Below are 12,154 nucleotides of genomic sequence, written 5' to 3' on the forward strand. Positions count from 1 at the left end.
TTTTAACTTTGTTGCCTGAGGTCCCATCTGTACTAACAATACTGCTTTGGGAGACCTGGTGTAACTGTAGAGTGATGCAGAGCAACTTGTACGTGACTGTAGTCTGTCTTTTAGTTGGGATCTTTACTGTGCTGCAGATCCTTGCTAAAGCCCGAGTCGCTCTTCTGAAACACACTTTTTGCTTGTGTGGTATGTACCCAGTCTATATCAGAAAGCTTTTGGGATTTCCCACACTATGATGTGTGGAGTTGTTACAGATGACTGACAGGAGAAATATAATGCTGCCTCTGCCTCCATGTTTCCAACTGCTAACCTGCATTACTGGCAGCTAACGATACGCAAAGACCTGCTCTTCCGTGTAAGCAGTTGCTCTCAGCCCTGCAAAGGAGTGTCCTGGAAGAAGGGTAGGATGGGCTGGAAGATGGAGGATGTGAGATGTGTCTCGGAGGTGACTGTTTAGATGGGGTCTGCATTCCGCAGGCCTGGATGTGCTTTCCTCCGTGTTCCTCCTCTGTGTGCCTCAGACCGCCTTTCCTTGGGGATGTCTTGTCTGGGGTATAATTGCTTCTACCTGAGAAATCCATCATTCTTCTTGGTGGTGTGGAGAATTCCTGACAGACAGTCACTCACTGGGAATTGACTAGTGTCATGAGGAGAGGAGGATGACTTAACCCCAGCTGCAGGGAGAACAGGAGCTGGGTGGCATTGCCTGGTGCTGACAGCAGGCACCTCTGAGTCAGGGCACCTTGTTCTGTCCCTGCCACTGATTCACTTGTAACCCTGGGCAAACCACTCAGCCTTTGCATAGCTCGCTCTCTCCATAAATAGAAAACTTAATCCCTCCCCCCTTGTGAAGACTCACTAATAAATAAGAAATGCTTGTAATCCATGACTGCAGAGTGCATTCATTTGGCTCAAAACAGTAGTGCTTCAAAATTTATCTCTTGGAGTGAAGAGTGTGTGTAAAACTTCAGGGGAAATAAATGATACCTTACCTAAATGGCCTGTCCCCAGCATGAAATCAGAACTCTGGTTCAGGTTGGAGTTTCTCTGAGATGGCTGTTCAATACCAAGGAACACAATACTCTTCTCTTGCCAAGCAAGAGGAAAACCTGCTTGGCTTCCTCAGAGTTGTCTAGAGGAGAGTCCCTGGGGTTTGTGTGTGACCTTGGTGTGTGCATGTGCATGCATGTGCTGCATTTAATGCAGCCTATGGACTGCCAGTGAAACATGCTTTGTAGCTGAAGAGCAGTTTTTTGATCTGTATTCTGCAGAGACCTCTGTTGAAAGAGCCAAAAGCTACCTGTGCCACCATGTACAGTTGGCATTGGATTCTGGCTCTGTGAGTAGGAGCTGAGGTCTGCACACTCCTTTTCAGAGCTGGGACCTGCTGCTGCATACCCCGGGTCTTCTCTGGTACCTGTTTATTTTTGTTTTCCTTGCACGTGCCTTTTGGAAGAGCTCCATTGTATCCCTTGTGCTGTCTCCCAGTGTGCAGCCAGGGCTGTCTGATCCCCTGGGGGTATCGTGGATTCATTCCACACCATAAAATTAGGGTTTGAGGGCTGGATTTTGTGTATCTTATTAGTAAGAGCAGTTAATTAGTGAGATGCAAAGGAACTGCTGGGGAGTTTGCTGGTAGAAGCAATTTGTCATGATGAGGAGTTGGGTGCTGGTGTTGGTTTCCTAAAGCGATCTGTTCTGAATTTCCCTCAAATGAGTTATGGCCTGCCTTCAGTGGGACAGCTGGAGTGGGTAAGGCAAAAAGGAGTGGGCCCCTTACCAAAGATCTGACATATGTTGGATATCTGTGGAGATGCTCCTTCTGCTATGTGTGTGCTCCTCTGCCTTCCAAGGTGAGAGGCAGCTCTACTTTTCTAAAATAGCAGGAAACAGATCCTCTCAGTCTGCTGTTTGGTGTGAGTGTAAATCCCTTGGGACTGAAATTGAGCATCATATACATTGCTCCTGAAGGATCTTTGCTGACTTGCAAGGAGGGTTTTTTCAGGCATCTTTGTCTCTTGGATGTTTTGAGAAATGGCTGCTCCAAGAGATGCATGTGACTCTAGTCACATGGAATTATGGAAGGGCCTATGAAGCTGGTAGCTTTGGCTGGTCATCTCTGATGAATGCTGCTTGATTACATAGGATGGAGCAGGACTGTTGCCCCAGATTAATGCCTGAAAGGTGATATTGTGCTTTGTACATGCAAATGTAGGTGAAGAGCAAGCCCTCAACAGCCCTATGGTTCCTCTGAGTCCCTCAAGCTTTTATTGCAACCAGCTGCTCAATTTAAGATGGACGAGCACCCTCAGTGGCACTGCCTTGACTTCCAAGAGCTGTGATTTTCCCCTCCAGTGGAAGGTGTCCCTGCTCTTTCCTAAACAACCCTTTGGTGGTGTGAGGCTTGCCAGGCTGTCTTAGTGGTTAGGGACAGAGCCCTTGGGCAGTTCATCATGCTGAAGAGAAGCCCTGTGAAAATTGGCTCCTTTCAGTGAAGCAGCCATGTAATGCTGGGCTGGACGTGGGCAGGCTGTGGGAGGCTGGCTCCGCAGAGACCTGTTTGTTCTTTGCTCTGGAAGGGGGAGTGTGGGTAAGTACAGATATTTTGCATGAGGGCTGTGCAGGACATGCAATGTGTTACTTGGGAGCTGTACAAGAGAAAACTTGTTTTGTGACTTTTATTAGGACTTATTCCTTGCCTATAATTAATGCATGGTTTCACTGTGCAGCCCCAGGAGATCTCTACAGGAGTAAAACTAAGGAACCAATACATAATCATGCATATTTTTAAAAAATAAATAAATAAAATAAGGGCAAGGAACAGGAGCTCTTTAAGTAAAGCTTGTTGACAAATTGGATGTAGTGTTCAGTTTTGTTGCTGCTGTTTGAAAACAACTTTTGATTTGTGGGAGTCCTGATTTTTGTTGCTGCTTGACTAGCTCTGTGTTTAGACTTTTTTTTTTGTGTCTTCTGATGCTCATGGCTTGAATCCACTCTTTCTGTCCTCTCCAGACCTCTGTTTTTTGTGTCGAACCAATATAGACCTAGAGTACAGTGACTTAAGTCTAGGCCTGTTGATTGTTGGGATTGTAACACGTCAGTGTGGCGGCTGGAAGCTAAAATTTCCTCAGATAAGTTGGTTGGCCTGATTTCAATTTCTAGAGGATTACTAGCCCTATCAGAAACCTGGCTGTGCATCTGGTCACAGTGCTTGTGATTCCAGTAGAGACACAGGGTTAAAAACTGGGCACTGAGTGCCTTTGAAGCAGCATCGATCACCCTGAATGTGCGGGGGACACTAGTGGGACAGTGGGGGAAGCTAAGGTTTGAGCCATCTCCCATTGCTAAAACGCCCTGGTTGGTGTAGTACCCTGGAACTTGGCTACACAAATCTCTCTCTGCTCACAGAAGTAACGTACCTGAGCGGGTGCAGTTCCTGCAGGGGCCGTTCATATTGTTAAGCTCTAGTCTTTATAAGCATCTTTTTAACTGATGCCTGTTTTAGGGGGGGTGTGTGGGTATCCTCAGTCAAACCAGATTATGAATGTCAATGTGGAAACAAATTGCTACAAAACCTGCTACAGGCTTTTCCCTAAAACAGTAAGCCACTGAGTCAAAGAAACACATTTGGAATTTGCTGCTTGTTTCTTTGATCTCTCCTGTTTTTTCTAAGCCAGAAATATTTCAAGTTGCCAGTTTAAAAGAGTGCTTTGACTAAAACCTGACGCTCCCCAGCAGGAAGTCATTCAGCACAGGGACTGTTGTATTGTGGTCTCCCCCCACCAAGTGTTGTGCGAGCATGTGCAGCTGGAGCGCCTGTTCCTGCTCCATGATGCTGGGTTGGACTGCGTGGCTCTGCAAAACCTTTTTGAGAGCTTTTGTTCTGAAAATGAGCCCTGACTAAGTTTCTCCTAGTGAGATGGGGTTTCCTGTCCTCCTTTGGTGAGGCATGGTCTGTTCTTACTGCCAGCCTCTGGGCTCCCATCATCCTGATGGTAGCTCCCTGGTTAGGGCAGCAGAAACACGTATGCCTGCCTCTGTGTCCGTGAGCGGGATGTGCACAGGCACGCATTTAAGAGGGAAGCAGATCCATGGAAACTTGAGACCCCTTGTGCCTTGTCATGCCCCTCGCATTCCCAACGCAGTTCTCCAGCTCCTCAATCCCCTGAGAAGCTGCAGGGCTCGGCTAGGACCACAAGCTGTCCTGGACACAGGAGAGTGGAGTAATGTTTCTGGACTGGCTGTAGCTTCCTGCCTTCAGTACACAGTTCTTTTTGTTTGAAAATATTGTAGTTTCCAACATTAATCAGTTTAGACCGCTACTGGTCTTAACTGGATCAGCTGAGAATTGCTGAACCTGAACTGGAACAGAACCAAAAACCACACAAGTTTGATTCACTGATATAAATGCTTCAAAAATCATCACCTCTTATTAAATCGTTTAAGGTGCAGCTGAGGCTTGTTGCAGAGTGGGATTCTTTGTAAGTCTTTGGGAACAACTTGGTCCTGCAGCAGCAGAGCCTGCTAGGTTCCTTGTGGGCAGCATTTCCCAGGGAGCTGGATGCAGGGCTGAGCATCCTGGCTGTGTGGGTGAGGTAGAGAGCAGCCTGTCTGATGCTGTCATAAGCTTTTGTTTTGGCAGGATTTGGAAGGGTCTTTTACATAATGATGGTGCTTTTGAGAGCTGTTCAGCACAGTATTGCCCTATTCCCCTTCTCCACTCCACTGGAATCTGAGCAGTGCTCAGCCCACCAGCTCTGGGACCAGCGCAGCCAGTGGCATAGCTGAGAGGATGCATCTAACCCCAGTCTGGCCTTCTGCTGCTGTGCCTGTTCTGCTTCAAAGCTAGTATCCATGAATGTTGCTTGGCCCTGGTTGGTAGCTAGGGATCTCTCTCACAGCTGTGTACCGCTCAGTCTAAACATGCCCAATTGCTTCAACAGCTTAGGGGCTGCTGTCCAGAGATAGAAGGGATTTCATGTCTGTCTCTGGTCAGGCTTATAACAGTGTCTCCTAAAGCAGAGGACAAAGGCTGGTTAGCTTCTTCATAGCCAGACCTGCATTTCAGTGGCATGTCCATATCTGTGGATAGAGTCAGTGGAACAACTGAAAGTGTCATAGCTCAGGGGCTGAATCCTTCCCTGCTGGGCTGCTCTGGTCCCTTCTTCTTCATCCTCAAATACATGGTGCTCAAGATGACCCTGTGTTTGTTAACAATTTCACACACAGGTTTTCCTCTCTCCATTCTTTGCTCTATGCGTGTTATGGCTTGTCCTGAAATTACAGGGTGATCTGGCTAGCTCTCCTGGCCTGAATTGGAGCCGAACATGAGTGTTAAATGTGACTTATAGCCACAGGGCATATCAAAGCCAAAGTTTTTCTGCTGGTGGACTGCAGCACCAATTGCTTCTGGTTCTTGAAGTAGGGTGGATATAAAAGTATATAGCAATTCAACATGTTCAGTTTTGTAGCCTGCAACTGTATCCATGAACCACTGTGACCCTTCTTGCCAATCTTGAGACAAGATTGCTGGAAAGATCCACCTTTCTGTCCACCCCTAAATAATGTGCTGTCTTTACCATGAAAGACAGCAGGAAGACCCCTCCATGGCAGGGGGGGAGCGATGATGTGCTGACAGCTGGCGTGCAGTCAGCATAAATTACACAAACCAGTTCTTTTGCTGAGTGAGTTTAAATGGTTATTGCTTTCCTTGGGTGGTCACACGCTGCTTTCCTGGATGGTCTTTTAAATCTGCTGAGGTCTTGGCTTGCATGTTGTTCTTCACGTCCTTCAGATGAGCTGGGTATTCTGAGAAAGCACATGGGACTTAGCTAACCTGGCTGGAGAGATTTGTAAGCAGGTTTTACTCTGTCCCTGCTGTGCTGGATAAACCGTACACATACAGACTGATGGCCCCCTTTTGCTTGTGGGCTGTTGTTCTGCATTGAGCAGTGAAGCACATAGAGTTTTGCCAAAGACCTGGCTGGGATGGTAAGATGGCAGAGGTCAGGGCTGGTCAGAGGTGTTGCAGGTGGTATATTTGCTGCTTGCTGGTCAGAGCTGTTGTTCACTGTGGTGCAGGGAAGGCTGGTGGAGAAAGGCATCCACAGACACGGTGGAAAGAGACCTCCTCCAAAGTATTCCATCTGTTTCACTAGCTGTGTTCTTGGCACTACCTGTGGCTGGCATATCACCTCATTTGATTCGGGAGGGCAGAACAGTTGAAGTGATGGTTGGGAGTTAGGTCAGGTTGGACCACTATCTGCTTTTGTATCATCAAGGGTGTGCAAATGTGTGTAAAATGACTTGTATATTTTTTCACTCTGCTCTGTGTCTAGTAGAAAGCAACTGCAGGGCATCATCTCCATTTCCAGCTGAGAAAGTGGTGGTCAGCATTTTGTTGGCCTGGCAAAGCTGAGAAGATAGTTTGCTTCATGTTGATCAGGTCTTAGGAAGAAGTTGCTTGATTAGCCTTGGTACAATTTCCTCTGTGAGAGTGAAAGCAAATACTATGTACTAGCTAGTCTTTGGCTTTTTTAAAAGGTCTCTTGTCTTGATCTTTGGGGCAAGGAGTGGCACTTACCTGGCGCTCAAACAGCGTTTAGCAGAATGAAGCCCTGATATTAGTGCTGAGTGATCCCAGCTAAGGTCTGAATAATTAAACAGCACCAAGCCCAGTTTCAGTCACTTCAGGCTTCTGTTTGCATCTGATGTACCTGCCGCTGCAGAGCTGGAAGTTTCTGAGGGCTCCTGTACGTGCGTAGCAGGGTTGCGGCGTGTTCTCTGCTCTGGTTTCCAGCTCCAGATGTGGGCTGGTCCCTGTGCCTGACACCCTGCAGGCTCTGCTGAGGCTGTACTCACCAAAGGGTGGCTACGGCAATTCAGAAAGACCTCCCACTATTTCCCTTCACCACAGTGCTGCTTAGCCTTGCCCTGAGCATGGCTGCATGTTGTGCAAGGAAAATACAGCTGAGGCCTGTAGCTGTTGTAACCAGCAGTGGATCTGTGCCGTGTCATCTGTCTTCAAAAATACTAGTGCAAAGGTGAGTTGCTGCTAGTATTTGTATGGCCACAGACTGCAGGAGCATCCCATCTCTACCTTGCTTTTGTGAGCATTGGACAGACATGTGATAAAGTAGACCCAGCCCAGAGGAGTTTTGGCTTAAAAAAAAAAAAAGGTGTGGGAGGAATGGGACATGCTTTTCCTATACAGACATGGCTCCTATACAGACTCCCACAGGAAGTCTGAGGCAGACCTAGAAATTGAATCCTGATCCTCTGAGGCCAAATCTTAGTCTTAGCCACAAAGTCCAGTCTCTTGCAGATTACCAGGGATGTTTCTCACCTCTCCCATGTGAGGACTGTGTGTTCATTTAGGATTATTTGCTTAAAAGTCCCCAAACTGTGCTGTTGTAAATGCTGACTTAGTTCCATTGTCACTAATGATTTCAGTAGCTCTGGTGATGATGACTTTCCAACAGGCTGAAGGAGATTAAGCACTATATGAATTGGAGCTCTGGAAACCCCTGTAAGCCTTGTAATTTTGCTAGTGTCCCAGGAGACCAGAGCTGTTGTTAGTTACTGTGGGGAAACTCTGATTGAAAATAGTACTATAGAAGAGTCTGTGAACTGCTGTTGTATTCAGTGTTTCCAAGCCAATAGCAATAAAAGCCAGTCCTGCTTATTCTCCCAAATACAGTATTAAAATTCACAGTTGGTCAAGAAGGCTAATGTGATTTAACAACTAATATGAGATTTCTTACCTGGTGGAATTTGAACAATGACATTCCTTCCTTACAGTGATGGTTCTTTAATTTCTGCATCTCCCAAACACTTCGCATAGTTAGGCTGAAACTTCCCCCATCATGGATCCAGAGAGACCCCTTTCTCTGGAAGAAAATAGATTGTTGCAGGTTGCATAGTAGTAGACAGTCACAACATTAACAAATGGCTTGAGAGCAGGCAGATGGAGGAGCTTCTGAAAGAAGGATAAAGCAACTTTATGGCAGAGTCAGTGGATTCAAGGATACAGACTTCTAAAGCTCTCTGCTCCTGTTTTTCTTCCAAGCAGGCAGTGTGGAAAAACAGTGCTGCCTGTTCAGAAACCCTTCCCTATGGACAGGCAGGCGCAGCATAGGGCAGTTGTTGTTTGAAGTGCCAGTACTGAAGTGTTAGCTATGTCTCCTGTGCTCAACAGTGGTAGCCTTTGAGCTTACTCAAGGGCTTTGAAATTGGTTGCTCACCTTTGAGTAGCACATAAGGGTCCGCTTGCCTTTGAAGTCTTGTTTGTACTAGGGATGCTTTCATTTGGGGGGGAAAAAAAAAAAGGCAAACAGCACCATTGCTCAGCCCAGGACTTTGCACCAAAGGAGCTTGAGTTCATTACACGGTCCCTAACGCAATCTAGATGCTGGAGTTGCCGACACATTGAATAGGACTGAGGATGAAAGGAGTGTGTGCAAGACCTGCCTCCTTCTTTGGTGACTGCTCTTGGTGCTCAGAACTTGCTGTGCTCTGTGCTTCAGCCGTGGCCATTCCGTGGGGTTGTGACCTGGACCATGAGAGGATGGGGATGGTGTCGGAGGTATCCAGAGTGGGCATGAGTGTAAGGGTGTACTTGGCCAAGCACTTGCCTGTGCTAGAAACAATTCGGAAGCTGAGCTTCCATAACAAGCTATCTTAATGGTGACACAGGATCAAAAGAGTCTACTGAATGATCCTGTCCCTTGAAGAAGCAGGCTATACCAGTAAAAGGACGACTTTTTGCCAGTTACATTGCATCAATATTAGTGTCTTTTCTGCAAGAGCTTTGTCTGGCTAAGAGTGGTGTTTTTCACGCTCCTAACACATGCTTCTGTGCTGCTGAAATGTGTAAAGGTAGAGCGAACCTTGAAACAGAGCTATGTTGGTTTTTTTTTTTTAATGTTAATGGTTTTGGGTTCTGTGCTCCACTCCTCAGACTGTCTCTGAGCCTCTTTTTTGCCTCAATGTAAAACAGACAGGGTACTTATCCACTTACTGCAAAGTGTCCCAGCATCCAGGGCTTTAAAACAGCTGCGTAACTCCTTGCATTTGGCTTATCTCCCAGTTTTGAGCTAGATATAGTGGTCCCAAGCACAGTTGTTTCAAACCTGCTTTGGGGTGTCATCCTTCTCGAGCAGCTGGGTCCAAAAGCATTGCTGACTGTAAACTGGAACTGACAAATTTGGGATCTGCTTCGTTTGTTTAAGCCCATCTGGTCCCAGCTCACCTGGTTTTCTTGGACTGAATTGTGGCCAGACAGGCTGCAAAAGTGATTCTGTGTATCTTGCCTGACCGTGAGGGCTGGCTGGAGGGTGTTTGCCCAGCCTGCGCCCCGAACCCCGCTATGGGAGTGGTGGTGGAGGGGAATGGGGACAAGACGACATAAAATGCTCTTAATGAAATGCATTAACAAATATTTCTGAGGAATGTGCGGTGTACCTCAACGGACATAGTTGTTTCTAAAACCCTGAGCTGCTTTTGAGGCTGGAATTGGGATTCCACCTTCTCCTGCACCGGGAGGATAATCTTCCTCCCTGATAATCCACGGTTTGTGCTGCGTGTCTCTGCAGGCTTCCTGAGCTTTAAGCTGTTGAGATGTATTTTACAGGCAATCAGCAGTGCGAATAACTGGCACTGGGGGAGGATGAGGGTAGGGTACTCCGGGCTAGAGGTGTCGTCCTTCAGCTTCCTCGCTGCTGACTGCTTTGACTGTGTTTTTGGCTGTAACTTCTGGAAGAGAAGGTCTCCCACATCACTGTTGTGGTGGGTGGCTTATAGATGCTTGCTTTGCCAAGTTCTCGGCCTGCTTTCTCTAGTGGCGTTGCAAATAAGCTTTTTTTAATGTCCGAGGCCTGGGATAAATAGTTTTTTGATGGAGCCATCACTGGAAAACGGAGCGCGGTGGTGGGGGAGAAGATGCAGCGCCTGGACTGCCTCTGCTGCGTGCTGGAGCTACTCCAGGCCCTTGGAATGAACGGCTCTGCTCAGGAGCGTCTGAATGTAAAGACGACCGTTAATAAAACAGCCAGCGGGCTGACTTACGGCCTCCTGCAAGGTGTGCTGGCGCGGAGGCAAGAGCCGGTGGGCGACGCAGCACCAGGCTGCAGTGGCACAGCCCGGCCTGCCCGCTCGCTGCTTGCTGGCAGCTTCCTGGGGTGGGCCGGTGGGCCTGCGCCCTCTGCTCCCGCTTCTCCCCCCGTGCCCCGGCCGCTGCAGCCGCGCCGCAGCCCGCCCCGCTCCCTCCCTGCCTCCCTCTCGGGGGGTCGGGCCGGCCCGGCCGGCTCCCGGCGCGCTGCCGCGGGAGGGGCGGTGCCTGCCGCCGCCCGTGGCCATGGCGACGCCTCCCGGCCAATGGGGGGCAGGGGCGGGGCGCTCCGTGGGTTCCTGGCCCCGCCCCCGGGCGGGGTCCTTGGGTAGGCCCATGCCGGTTAATTTAAACACAGGTTTTGGAAAAAAACAGACAAACCGAGCTTCCAGTCTAGACAAACCCTGTATAATATGCTCAGAGTCTGTGTCTGCAGACAGTGTCTGGTCCTTTGTGGTGGAGCTCTGGTGACCAAAGTTCCAGGCTGACCGGCAAGGCTGGAAGAGACCACCAGGTTGCCCTGGGTAATAACGCTGTCCTCTGTGGTAGAGGATGTGGTTGCATGAGATGCACTGGGCAGCTTCCAGCTCTGCACCTCTGCCGAGGGAACTGAATTGTCTTGTTAGTCTGGGAAAATCTGCCTCTTTCTTTTGTGAAAGAAAAGGGTTTTACAGGGCACCTGGGGAACTCTGAGGTCACCAGGGGCTGGAGAAGTACTGCTCGCTGTGGAGAGCCCTGTGATGTTCCAGTGGGAAGAGGAGAGTGCTTGCTGCGATAAGGCATGTAGTTTTGCTGTCAGTGCTTTCCGGAGGTTTAAAACAATTGGGAACACTCATCACCTACTGCCTAAAGGTTTGTTGGCAAGCAGCAGAAACTCTTTCCTTCTACTGGTAGTTTTTTTTCTGGCACTTAGGGCCTGTTGTACTGGAAGGAGCAACTTGGCCCGCCTTAGCCAGCAGCCCTGGCTGAGGAGGGGAGGAGGGTGTATAAACAATACTGTAACTCTCCAGGCAGAGAGGAGCTGGTATTCCTGCCCTGGGCCGTGGGGAAGGGAGTTGTAGGCCTGAAGCATGTTTGTATAGCATTTGGGATTAGTTGAGTTGGGGAGCTCTCGTGCTGAGGAGGTGGCAGAATGGTAAATCATCAGTGATCTACGTGAGCTGCGGAAGCACTTAGGGCAGAAGGAAGGGCTTAGAAGCAAAATCCATTAAAAAATGTCAAAGTGGGTGATTTCCCTTGCTGGGGAGGGGGTCTTGTCTCTGGGCAGCAGAGGGAACGCTGCCTATGCATTGTGGCCATCCCTATGGAAGAGGGACTTACTTCCAGGTCTGCTGCCTGGGTTCTGTCCCGCGTCCTGCCCTCCCACTCTCTAGTGTGATTTAATTTGAATGCTTTTCTCAGATCCCCAGAAAGGAAAGTACTGTAAACAGCTGCCAAGCAGGATTTTGCGTTGTAGAGCATACTTAAATGCTGGGGCCTGGTTGGATGATTGTATGAGTATGTTTCTATTTTTCTGCGTGTGTGTGTGTTTAATAGGAAGAACATATTCTGTTCTGGTTGAGTGTATGTTACTTTTCTTAGTGTGCCCTTAGTACAGTAACTTACAACCCACTCCTTTCCCCTGCTTATAAAGTAACGCTGGTATTGTGTTACAGCTGTAACGTACACAAAGTCTTGCACAACTCTTCATGTAACATTTTTACAGTTGTGATGACCTTGAAGGGTTTAAAAGAAGACTGAATGCAAACTCTGGCACCATTCCTGTGGATACTTAAGCATGTGCTTAATTTTGTGTGAGGTGTTATGAGCATGAGTAGTTCCATTTAACCCAATGGATATAAAGATAAGTGCCTCTGTGGCTGATTGCAAGATCGGAGTCTATGTATGATGATTCATTTCATGCACATAACTGTACGTGTATGCATGCCTTATATGTATATCATGCAGTTGTCTTTATCATGTTGTTTTGACCAGCTCAGCTGTGCTTTGTCCATTAATCCATATTCCCTGGGCATGTTGCTAACCAGTCCTGTGAAGCCTGGA

At 48.1% G+C, this 12,154-nt stretch overlaps 1 protein-coding gene across 4 annotated transcripts in view; it reads left to right on the plus strand.

Annotated features, from left to right (window-relative positions):
- The window catches only part of MAPKBP1 (mitogen-activated protein kinase binding protein 1), a 102,970-nt gene that overhangs the window by 1,495 nt on the left and 89,321 nt on the right, over positions 1–12,154 (plus strand). The gene's annotated exons all lie outside the window — the stretch shown is intronic.

This window comes from Mycteria americana, chromosome 5, assembly GCF_035582795.1.
Source record: "Mycteria americana isolate JAX WOST 10 ecotype Jacksonville Zoo and Gardens chromosome 5, USCA_MyAme_1.0, whole genome shotgun sequence".
Taxonomy (NCBI): domain Eukaryota; kingdom Metazoa; phylum Chordata; class Aves; order Ciconiiformes; family Ciconiidae; genus Mycteria; species Mycteria americana.